Source organism: Vidua macroura, chromosome 1, assembly GCF_024509145.1.
Source record: "Vidua macroura isolate BioBank_ID:100142 chromosome 1, ASM2450914v1, whole genome shotgun sequence".
NCBI classification, from domain to species: Eukaryota; Metazoa; Chordata; class Aves; order Passeriformes; family Viduidae; genus Vidua; species Vidua macroura.
Window position 1 is genome coordinate 65,410,396 of NC_071571.1, and position 13,024 is coordinate 65,423,419.

The 13,024-nt window shown below is 40.8% G+C and overlaps 1 protein-coding gene across 7 annotated transcripts in view; it reads right to left on the reverse strand.

Annotated features, from left to right (window-relative positions):
• Positions 1 to 13,024, reverse strand: part of ATXN1 (ataxin 1) — a 223,162-nt gene that overhangs the window by 144,422 nt on the left and 65,716 nt on the right. For all 7 annotated transcript variants that reach the window (XM_053993094.1, XM_053993256.1, XM_053992920.1 and 4 more), the window contains one exon: positions 10,182 to 10,304. The gene's annotated coding sequence lies outside the window, so the exon portion shown is untranslated. The remainder of the gene's footprint in view (positions 1 to 10,181; positions 10,305 to 13,024) is intronic.

Genomic DNA, 13,024 nt, shown 5'->3' on the forward strand with positions numbered 1-13,024 from the left:
TGATGCAAAACACTAGATATGTGTTCTAGGTCTCAGTTTTTCAGATCTTTATTACCAAATTCTGACTTCTTCTCATTCCATTAACACTTTCAACAGGTTATTAAAAAGCACAGTCTTGCTAATTTACAGTAATATTTAGGATACCTACTCTAAATTTATGGAAGAAATCAATAAATTGATCAATCAACAAAAAGAAACAGAAAAGTGACAAAACACATTTTGTTCTATTACTGTGGCAATTCTAAATGGTGTTTTAATTATTCATATAAATATCTCTAATGCATTAGTAAATGTGATATATTGCACACCTACTTTTTTTTTTTCTTTTTAATTCTTGGGTCCCAATTCAGGAATGTGTTTCCTTGCAGAAATACAAAGAAGGCCTCTGAATACTTTTTTAAGTATTTGATTCTAAGTAGTCAGATGCTGTCCTGCTTTGGATCCACAATACCACAAGATTACTTACTCCACAGCACTCTCTGCTGAGAGCAGATCCATAGACAAAGTCACATAATGTCACACAGCCTTGTAACACACCACACAACACAACCACGGGGCAGAAGCACCTCTCCATCACTCCTGCCATAGCCAACAAGCAAGTTTCCAGAACTGCAACTTGAAAGGGAAGGCAATCGTGTATATTAACATTCCACTGAGAAAACTAGGATGAAGCAATGAGCTAATGAATATCTTTGGGAAGACATGTCATGGTCTAAATTCTGGGCCCGCCTAGCCACACCCCTCGTCCTTTCTCATCAACATGTAAGATTCTGTGCACCTTCTGTACCCAGCACCCCAGGCAATGCCATTCTCACTCATTCATAGCCACGCTCACTCTGCCTACCCAGTAGCTACACTGAAGTAGTAACTACCATCCTTGTCCCAGGAGAGACACCACCAGTGCAAAGAAAGCTGCAAAGCCTGTGAGTAAGTCTGCGTAGAGATGAAATTTTTCAAATTATGATAATGAGCTTCAGAAGAGAGTGCACAGAGCTGCACAGATACAGTCCCTTTTTACATCAGAAGGCACACAAAGGGTTGACTAATGTCTACTGCTTATTTTATGTTATAATCTCACCCCTCCCTTATTTAGCAACTTCCTCCTTAAGCCCTGGCATCTCTTCTCCATTTCCCTCACAATCTTGGGGCCTTTTCCTCCCAAGATTATCATCTACTGGAAGTTCCCCCTCCCTGACCACTACCCACATCCCAATCTTTGTTCTGGCTCCCTACAGCACTCAGTGTCTGGACAGACTTCACATTCACTCTGGATTTATTGCTCTCCTGCTCTTCAAAGCTTGTGAAGCAGGTTTCCATTCAGCTGCCCTCGCCTGCCAGGATGGGGAGCAGTGCATGGAAACTGAAAAGAGCTCATGAGCACCAGGTGAGCAGGCCTTTGCAACTGAAACCCAAGGCAGAAATGCACGCCGTGTGTCTTATTTAGTTCAAAGCCGAAATGTTTCTGTCTAGGATGTCTGTTTGTATCTCAAGTCACAAAGAAGCCATTAGTACCAATAATGTGTCATTACGGGGGCGTCAGCAGAGACTCCACAGCTAAGGTTAATTTGAGATGCATAATTTAAAGCAGAAATAAAATCCCTCCATTTCACACTTTAATGACTCAATTCAAATCATTCTTCAAATTTGACACAGCAGCTCTTAAGGGGACACTTGCATTTTTTTTCTTTTGTTTTTTTTTTTACGGCCAATTTTAAGTAAAATACTTATCTAGTGAAGAGTAAAATACAGAGATCTTCCATTTACAACCACTTTAACCTGTCTTCCCCCTCACATTTCTTTTCAGCAGTTTCATACTTCACACATTCACTCTGACACATTAGAATATGCATGATACAGGCCACTTCCGCAAGTTAAAAAAAACCAAACCCATTCAGAGTTAAAATTTCACTCATTGCAACCCCAGGGATTTTGCCAAGAACAGCTGACAACACTGTTTATCTTAAACATACCACATCACTTAGGTAACAGTAGTACCCCCACAATTCTTTGTCCTTAGTATTACTACTCCCAGCATCCTGCTAAAATACATTAAATACATAACCCTTGGTTTTCAAACTGAGGCAAAGACAGAAGGATCCTGCAGTTCAAAAAGTGCTTTAAGCTGGTCCAAGTCTCCCATATCACTGATAATTTGTTCTGTCAGGTTACTTCCCTGAGAACAGCTGATAAAACACAGAAATAATTAAGCAAAAACTCATCACAACATAATGAAGCAGCATGATAGTGAGATCTTTGTGCTGCTGAAGATGCAACACCTCTGTATCAGACATCTCCTGCCTGTTGCTGTGGATTCTTCAATAAAGCTCACATAATATTACAAAAATGCATAGAAACATAGAATGATTTTTGTCACCCGACACAACTCTATTTTGTTCTGGACTTTCAAGAAAACACAGTTCAAGCACACAGACATTCTTTGGAGAGCTGCCCTCAGTGCTAAAAATGGCAATGGAATTGCACAAGGCAGGGGGGAGGGGAGGGAAGAAAATTCCAAGAAACCTTGACTCATCCATTGTAATTCCTCAGTTTTTGGAGCAGAGAATGGAATGCCATCAAGCCAAAATTGACAAAGCTATTTTCTGATCTCTAAGTGATGTCAATACTTCACAAATCCACAAGTGCTGGGAATTTTTTTCTCTGCAAAATTCTAAGAATTACTCTTAAAATTTGTTGGGTTGTGGGGGGGAACCCAGAACTAAAAGAGGTACTTGAAATTAAACTCCTACGTAGGTGTGGTTTTGAATACTGAGAGTATTAGGCTTCACAGTTTTTTGCTATCTGTGACTCAGACTTGCTGCCACAGGTGTCAAGTGATCGGGGACTTAACTGGAGCTCTGCAGAAACCTGCTGCTTTGTGAATATTTTTTAACTATATGTTAAAAAATTCACCCTCAAAGACAGACAGCAAGCTTTTCCACTCAGTACAGACCTGAATCTTTCCAGTCACCAGATTTTACTGTCCTGTCACCTTTCACCTAGAAAAGCAGATTTTTCCAGTTTTCTGTTGTTTAATTCTTAAGGTTTCAGAACCACATCATGTCCACCAGGGTTTTCAGAACAACACAATGTCAAGCAAATCTAACAGGCAAAATATCTTCAATAGTTCTGAGAATAACACATCTACTCTGGCATGCCAGCACACTATTTTTAATTGAAGCTCATTAAAGATGTAATAGAAGGAAAATTATATTCACTTCCAGCACTGTTCCATCAATGCAGTGAGATAATCATGCTGCTATACCATACATAAAGCAATATTTATGAGTAGTGGTTTAGGTAATTTAATGGAAAGGCAGAAAGCAATGATTCATTCCTTGTTCTATCTGTTGCTGAAAAATTACTTTTGCCAATTGCAGGGCCCAAGCAGGCATACAGAGAGACTGGTTTCAAATGCTAGTAAAACTGAGACCTGGAAAATGAAAAGAGACAAGTCAGTTGAAATGCCGGACAAAAGGAAAAAATCTGGATTACAGATGAGAATTACTTTACAGAGCAGCATACAAATGCAGGCCTCTGAAGTAATTTAAACCAAATGCAGATTGAGACTGAAGTCATTTAGTGAGTCAGCACAGTAATAGGACACTAAAATTACATATGAGAAAAGTGCAATTCTTTTTGTATAGCACACTCTATTTTATTCCAAATTTACCTGAAAACAAATTAATTGTATCCTTTGTGTTGTACCTTCTTCATTTCCTTCGGACTCAGCCTCTACCTTCCAGAAAGAAACAAATTTTGTGCAGGCTGACTAGTTGTGAGCTCTGATGTCTAGGACTTGAATTTCCCTTTCAGAAAAGTTTCATCTCCAGACCATGACCACATTAATAAACAATCATTGGCATGAACAATACCGACCCTCTTCCAAGATATGATTACTTTCCTCTGATTTTTTTTTTTTTTAATTACAGTTCAAACCAAAGCTGCAGAGAATCATGAAAGGTTCTGCCTCCCAGATTCTGCCATCCAGAAGTTTCGATCACCTACAGCTTGGTACAGATGTGGACTTCAGTACTAAACATGCCCACCATCAGTCAAAGAAAGGTTTTGCTTTCTATCTGCCTCAAATATTTTTAAAACCATAATGGTTTTTAAACTTAAAAAGCAATCTTCATCTCATTCTTGCCTCATACTTTCAAAAAATGTAATTCTGTGAAAGCCACAACAATTGCTTTTTCAACAGAGACTGCCACTCTTTTGAAGTGCTTTCTCAGATAGATTTGTGTGGACATACGTGGGTAGAAATGAATACTCCAAAAACATCCACAATAGATAACAAGTAGCATCTAGAAACAACAAAAAGAAACAAAACAAAACAAAAAAAAAACCAAAACAAAACAAAAAAAAAGCACTTTAAATGCAGCCCAAATTGGAACAAATGCCTACAGTAGCAACAGCACAGGAAGAGCAAAATGTTATTGTACATTACTGGCTTGCAGCCCACAATTACAAAAAATACTGCAGTATTCCACAATAACAGCGTCAAATATTATCATTTCAAACAAGCAGCTGCAGCAGCCTGCCCACAGCAGCCACATTGCAGAGAGCCAGGGGAGGAGAGGGCTGCCAAAGGACTCCCAGCTACAGATGGGGAGTGGGCCAAGGGTTGGTGAACCCTTGGGACGCCTTCTCCTGACACCCACAGCTCTATCAGGGCACAAAGTACCACTGCTCAGCAGCAAAATGCTCTCCCACATGGGCTCCAGCTGCTGAGCCCTCCAGCAGAAGGGACTCATGATGCTCACTCTGTACTGTCCCTCTTGCTGTAGCGTGCCTTCTGCCAAATTTTCATTTTCACATTGTCTTGGATTCAATAAAATTTCCCCCATCCCAGCTCCCCTGCACTAATGTCTGTTTTACCCAGCCCCCTGTAACACCCAGCCAACAGGTTTTAACAGTGGCCTAGCCAGGGGCTCCCAAAGCAGAGATTGGGCATACACTGCCATTATGATGGCTTCCTTTTACCTCCCCAGACAGTGAGCAGCTGTTCCACGACAGATCAGCAAAAGGGGAGACAACACACACACACACAGGTTTATCAGCAATGCTCAAGTTGACTGCTGTACTCAAGGATGGCCAGCACCACCACAGCAAACAAAAAAACCCAAAAAGCAACAGGTAAGTCCGTCTGCTCACTGGCATGCACTGCACACTAATGAATAGCCCTAAATTAGCATTTGTAGGAATAACACCTACCACATTTTGGTTCTGCATGGATCATAAAAAAGACCATCTAAGAAGCCACATGTTTTCTGCAAACTTAATGTATTTGCAGAACAAGCAAGCAGAGGAAAAGCAAAACAGAAACCTGAACTAATGCACTACCCCCGTTTCAGCTGAGATGGAGTTAATTTTCTTCCTAGTAGCTTGTAAGTTTTGTAGGTTTTGGATTTAGCATGAGAATAATGTTAATAACACATTCATGTTTTAATAGCGCCATAATCAAGGATTTATCCTAAGTCGAGGACTTTCCATTTTCCCATGTTCTGCCAGCAAGGAGGTACACAAGAAGCTGGGAGGGAGCATGACCAGGACAGCTGGCCCAAACTGGCCAAAGGGATATTCTATACAATAGAGCATCCTGCTCAATCTGTCAGCTGGAGGAGCTGTCCAGGAGGGGCTGATGGTTGCTTGGGGATGGGCTGGGTATCAGACAGCAGGTAGTGAGCAACTGTGCTGTGTATCACTTGTCTTCCTTGGGTTTTATTTCTCTTCTTGTTGCCTCCCTTTTCATTACATCATCATCATCATTACCACTACTATTGGTATTATTGTTGCTGTTGTTATGTAATTAATCTGTTCTTATCTCACCACATGAGTTTTACCTACTTTTTTCCCAGTTCTCTTACCCCTCCCACTCTGGGGGTATGGGGAATGAGTGGCTGCATAGTACTTGGTTGTCATCTGGGGTCAAGCCATGACACTCATGCTTCCTATACAGCCTGCAAATAGTACAGATTCTCCAGACAAAACTGCAAAACCTGAGCTTTGCCTCAGCTACCAATACTGCCTCAGGTATTTGGCCTCTCCCCACTGTCCAACGAGCCTGAAGTTAAGTTTGAAATATACAGTGTTGGTGCACCTTTTAGAGATACTCAAATCATGATGAAAACTGTTTCTCATGCAGCCAACCAGAGATATGATGTTTTCAGGAGGGAGCAAACTAACTGCCATACCTAAATACTTCCCAGTTCACCTGCACGTCTCATCTTTCCCACACCAGATTTTCTCTACCAAATACAAAGGAGATTGTAGGGTATATATGTGCAATATATATGCAATAAACTGCAGTAATATATGCACTAGATTGAAATACTGCATTTTTGTATCCTCATAAGCAATTCATTGGATGAAGGATTCAAAGTCCCACAGGGAGTACTGCAAATACACATTAAGTCTCTGGGTGCTGGATTTGACTCTCTGACGTATGTAACAGATGTGTAAAGTAACACATAACCAGATGCCTCTCCAGTGCATGCACAGCTAGAGACTGAAAAGCCCTAGAATGTTGTGTCCAAGGGCAAAAGAAAAGGGAGAGAATAAAAATAGAACCACATATCTAGCAAGAAAAGAAAAAATTGGGCCTTATGGATTTCTTGTCTACAATGCTGAAATTTTTCATGTCTGCAATTCAGCTATGGTATCTCAAGAGAGGACTTTTCAGGAGGTGGGAATCCAGCCACTGTGGTCTGATTTGCTCCATGCCAGGGTGATAAACCATTTCTTGATGTCCTTGAAATTTCAGGATCCTACTTCCAAAGCCTCTACTGTGATTTCAAAGACCTCCGTCCAGAAGAGCAGTCTAAATCCTTAGAAGAAAAAAATACTCAGAAAAAAAAGCATATGGCTGTATAACAGTCACCACCACAGAGGCCCTTCTCCTTTCCCCAAGCTGGTATGTCCTGGCCACAGTGGCTAGGAGAAAATAGTTGCTGTGATTTTGCAAAAACCTTGTAAGGCAGAGGAGAATGGTGGGGGAGAAAAAGTCAAAAACTTGTTTAAAAGCCTGAGTTTAAAATTTCTGGCTACTCCCATTTCATGAAGTAACTTAAAACCACTCTCTGCTAGAAACTGTGTGAACCACTGACTTCAGATCTGGATCCTGCCTTTTGCAAAGCTGCTGGTGGGCTTGGATCCAAGGCTTTGGTTCAAGCTCTTAGGTACTCCATACTGAAATTACTTATACCATACATCCTTTATAATAAATAGCCTCACAGTGAGGAAGGACAGTATCAGCACAGTTCATTTTTACATCACTCTTTTGAAAGTTTAGGGAAAGCACTGGAAACATTACCGCTTTTGAATATTTTGCCTTACATGGTTTACAGGCAGCATAGTGAATAGCTGTGCAAGCTGCACCCATTTTCCTGGGACATGCACTGTGACAGTGCGAGTCCCAGGCAGTGCCCACCAGGGCCGAGCAGAAGGGGCACGGTGGCACTGGCATGGCCACGTCTCGCCACAGTACTGCCCTACACTGTGCCACTGCACTCTCCTGCCTCCCTGAAGTGAAGGTCTCCGTTCTCTGTCCCCACCACCTCCTCTTTACAAAGGCTCACACACACATACTGAAACAAAAGAATAATTCCATTATGTGCCTGGCAGCCTGTGCACTTTCCTTCTGATTCACAATAGCGGCAGCCCATTGAAAAGATCCATATACAGCGGTGGGGGGGAAAAAAAAAATCTTAAGTCTCTAGCAAATACACATATTATCAAAGCCTCATTTCCAATTAACACAAGTTGCTTTGGGATCTAATGCAGCTGATTTGAGGTGAAAATACAAACAAACAAACAAAGTCTTCTTGCATTAGCCAGGGCAGGGGGTGGGGAAATCGAACCAGTGCCATCTTTGTTGAAGAGCTCCACAAAACTAATGGTTCAGGAGAGCTGAGGAGCATGGTCAGGGGACAATTTGTGACTGATCACTGCCATCTGAACTTGGCATGCTGACAGCTGAACGAAGAGCAAAACAAAAAAGGCATGTGTTTAATCTGGGCAGGCTCAGTCCCCTGTGTTCACTCCCAGTGAAAAATACAAAGCAGGAGAGAGTCAATCTCTCTCTGCCTGCTCAGCTCAGCACCCACATAACTCCCTGGCATATACCACAGGACCTTCTCCATGCACACAAATGGACACACACATTATTTCTTCACATGCTGAAAACAATGAGAAAGGAGAAGGACAGTGGGACAATTTAATATATCCTAAAATTGATCTTTTGGCACAGAAGAGGTTCCCTCCAATACTCTGACAATGAGCTCCTGCACTCTCTGATACAAAGAAAGCTAAAAACAACTTCAACGATTTTCTGAGTGTAACATAGAGCTGATAAAATTATTATAAAGGCCACACAGATGCTACAAAATACCTTTTCCTGAACTTCAACATGAGCTTCCTCAGAGAGCAACAAGAAGGCAATTGTGAAAGGAAAATCATGTGCCTTATCCTGGCCTGACATCAATGAAAAGAAGGCAGCAATAAAAGCATTTTGATTTATGCTCAGAACCAAGAAGGAATGCTTGCCTCCAAGAGAGTGGGATGGACAGAAAGCAAAGGTGGGCTGAGGGTGATCACACAATGGAGCACTTCTCTCTCACTGGTTTGGCCAAGACTGTCACCTGCACCTGAAACAGGGCTTGCCCCAGAGAGCAAGGCATTTCCCAGCCTCAGCCTTCAAACAGGTTTGCATTAATGCCTCATTTCACAACTACAAAAATTGCCTCAGACTCCTGCTGAAAGAGTTCTGTATTCCTGTTTGGGCTCACAGTCCCTAGTGCAAGACCTGCACATAAAAAGGAGTTGGCTACACTGATTTGAAAAACTTCTGACCTGTTCAGAAAAATCAGTACAAATACATACAGTATCACTACATTTTCCCAAGCAATGGCTCCTGTCCACTGACCAGAAAGGAAATATTTAGCTCCCTGCAGTGGGCCTGTTGATTTCAAAAGAAACTTAATAGCTCTGTTCCTACAAAGCAAATACAGAGCAATCACCAGGGTTCGGCTATGCTCTCCTCTCTTCTGAAATCTGGTAAGCAACATATGTCTGCAAATGCCACTTGCCAAAAGGTTTTGATTCTCTGCACATTTGTGGGAACATATACCCTGCTTCTTCCAGGTTGTATGTGTCCTTTTGATTCTGCAGATTCCTTACAGCAGTTTTGTCTCTTTCAGCACAATTGTGCGACAGAAGAGAGTAAATAACTTAAAATTTTTATTTAAGGAAGATGCTGGTGTTTTTAGTGTTCATTTATGCAACATTTTCATTGGTTAAAAGTTTTACAACTGTAGCATTTTCTCCTTACTAGATTCAGGTTAGATTCTTTTCTAATGAGAAATGAAAACAAAACAAAACAAAACAAAAAAAAAGAAGACAACTAGAGGGGAAAGGTGAGCTTCTCCTTGTGCCTCATCATTGTCTTTATTAAAAAAATTAACTTTGACAACACAATTCAGCCTCAGTCAGGAAACTTTTAGTTCAGTTGCTATTCAAATATCCAAGTGTAATTTGTAACTCTAATTATGAAAGGGGACATTATTTTCTTTATACATTTAACTCCATTTGTTCAAAGGCACGCTGATGAAGCAATACAGGCAGATGTATTGTTAAAGCTGGTGCAGAATTCACAGGCTTTGCTAAGAAGTTTGGTATTTCAATGAGATGTTTAAACATAAAAATGAGAACTATGTATTTAATATAAAAATATCACTTCAGAATGCTGCAAAATCAGATTACTCATGACATTATCACCAACAGTAAGACATTAGTATATGCATTTTTCTGGCAGTGTGTTGTATGTTTTTCAATAGCTTCCTTCAATAGTTCCCATATGATATCGTTTCCAAACTAGGAAATATTAGACTCATGCCTAACTTTCAGGGAGAATAGCCTCATTCATTTAAACAGGGTTTAACCCTTATAAATGTCAGAATGATTGCCAGTTTGTGGGACTGGAACTCATGGGGCCCATTTTCAAAATGATAAGTGCATTATGTATTTTTACTGCTGTTTCTGGGTTTGCCATTACAGTTCTCTCCCTCCCTCTCCTGCCTGTTTTTATTGCCTTCAACAACAATATAATGACATTCTGAGGTAAATAATTATTAATTTAATTACAAACTAACTGTAACTTATGACAAGACCCTCCAATCACTTACCTCAAATCAAGAGTGTTTCAAGATGCAATTGTTACTCTCCTTTTGTCTCCCCTCTCACAGGAGATGTTGCAGACTTTGTTTTCTGGTATTTTGTATTAAAACTCTTTCCCTGTGCTCCAGGATCTTAAACAAAAACAAAAAAAAAGAAACACTCAGAATGAAAATGTCATTTCAAGCAATTGGTGGGTGGTTCAGGGGAAATCCCTGACCTTTTTTGAATGTATGTTTCATTATCTAAAGTAAGTGTGGTAACTTCCTCCAGCAGCAGCTCTTCTGTGAGCTGTACTTCAAAAAAAATGTTAAAAAGACCCAAGTGAACAAAAAAAAAAAAAAAACAAAACAACAAAAAAAAAACCCAAAAGAAAAAAAAACAAACAACCCACTGGTTTAGACCACTCAAAAACATGGCATTTTAAAAATCCGTAAGATAGCACACTACATAGTATTCATTTAAAGTACAATCCAGGATATACCAGACTCCACAATTTTATGATGGCAAAAACAGAAGAAAACCCAGAACACAAACCAGAAGAAAAATCATTATGTAAAATATTAAACTGCTACACAGTTTTATTACTGCTATCACGTTATTATCACTAATAAAACATATACAGCCCTCTCCCTCAGTCTTCACTGAGTTCCTGTAGTATTTCTGTAGCAGCAGCGTGAGGGAAGTAGTAGCCGTGCTGGAGAAGCAATGCAGCATTTGCACTACAAAACCCAGCCCAGCTGTTGGGAGAGGAAGGAAGGGAGGAGGAGCGACGAAGTAGATGAGTTAAGAGTAACTGGCAGGTCTCTAATACAATCAATTTTGACATTCTCTACCATCACCAAAAAAGGTCTGAAGGGTTTTGAATTTTCAGCAAGTGCTGCTACCAAGAACAGCTTCTCACCGCCCCGTTTCACCCTCCTCCCTCTCCCGTACCTGCAGCAAGGCTTGGCCAAGGGCCAGCTGAGTACGTAAGACTTCAAACCAGGCTCTGTCAGCAGGAAAACACTGCCAGCCAGTGCAGAGTTCACGTTCCCTCTGAGAGCATGGTCTTGCATTTGCATGGCCTCTCTGGATTACAAGCATCCCAGCTATTTCTCTATGAACCATTTTTAGGACCAACAACCACATTCATTTTTGCTCTGTAAAAAGCCTGAAAGAAACTGTTCCCAGGGTTACACCTGTGGCTACTCCCACTGAAGCCAACAAATTTACACAACATGACAACGAGAGGACTTGACCTTGTGTGCATGTAAGCCAGGTCACTTCAATTTTCTTCCTTGGCTAGAACAGACAGAATAATCTGAATAATTTTCCCCTTTTAATTAAGAAATGAAGAAAATATTCACAGCCTTCTGTGGCTTTATATACCTCAAAAAAGACAACTTTTCCAAAAGTGGTCAAAAATTCAAGAAGTACAGCTTTCTACACCACAGTGTATTCCCCCACACACCCTGGAGGAAAACAACCCAAAACTTGAAGCAGACCACAACACACAAATAAGGGGGACCTTGACACCTCTACAAATGCTGTGCCAATGTCACCACTCCCCAAAGCTCCTTACTGTACAAAATACTCTGCTTAAATTAGCCTGGATCCCTACTCCACCATGCTTATTCAGGCTGACATGGTGCTGCCTCTTCCTTCAAGGAGCCTGTTCTCACTCAACACCAGTCAAGGCTGCAACAGTCAAGCCTACCACTTGCAGGAAGCGGACAAAGCCCTCTAAATCTGTAACACACATCCAGAGAAGGCTGTAAGTTCAAAGTGAAATGAGGACAGTTTGTCCATGACTCATGCCACCTAGAAAGCATTCTTAATTTAAGAAAAAGTGTTAAAGGGATTATCTTACAGAGCGTCACCCTGCCAAATCAAGTAGGTTCTGCCTCTCATTTTTTTCCTGAACTCAAATACAAGGTGGCTAAAGATCAAAATCAGCATAAAATCCTCCTGTTCTCACTTTACATACTTACATTTTAAATGCTCTGTTTAAAGAGTCAAATAAAACTGTTTGATGGACAGATTCCTAGCCATCCCCTAGGCTTTTCTGCATGACCTATGGGCAAATACTATGTGACACTTCCTGAAAGGCTGAAATAGCTCTGAATGACACTTGAGCTTCTATAGTACAACTACAGCGTGAGTGTTTGGCTCTTAATGCACACTGTCACTTAACCCAAAATTTCCCCTGCCCCTGCCTCTACAACAAAAATAAGAGTATTCCCCCATCTCAGAGGGCTCATGGAAGGAACACAACACCCATGCTGATTTAGTGGACAATCTGGAAACAAGGAGAAACTTATAGAAAGTAACAGATCTCTTAACTCAGGCTGAAACTTCACATACCCAGAAAAAGACTCTGCAAACCAAAATAAGGAGTGAGTCATCAGCCTGTCCCTCTGAAACCGTTTTGCTGGCTAGTCATTTCACTAGTACAACTCTCTTCTCCAGGCTGCTCCCAGCAAGCGTGGGGGACCCTGAATGGATTCACTGTATTCATACAACAGCTTTACAGCTGCTGAAAAAAAGGCCTATTGTAGGTCTGCATTTCACTATCTCGAGTAGCATACATAAAGTTGCTGTACAGCTTCCATTACCCATCTGATCCTTACAGAAACAGGAGCAATAAATCAGGGTTTGTCAAAAGAAAATTGATTTAACTGTGATGGAGGAAATAGGCTGGTTTTCAAAAAAAAAAAAAACCAGAAGTAACAATTCATATATCAGAGGCTAAAACACTAAAAATTCAGCGTGACAAAAATACTTTAAACTCATTCTGCCCTCCTTTTTGTTGCTACAACATAATATGTGAGCCAGATTCAAATTTCACCATCAGAAAGGAGCATCAGGCCTG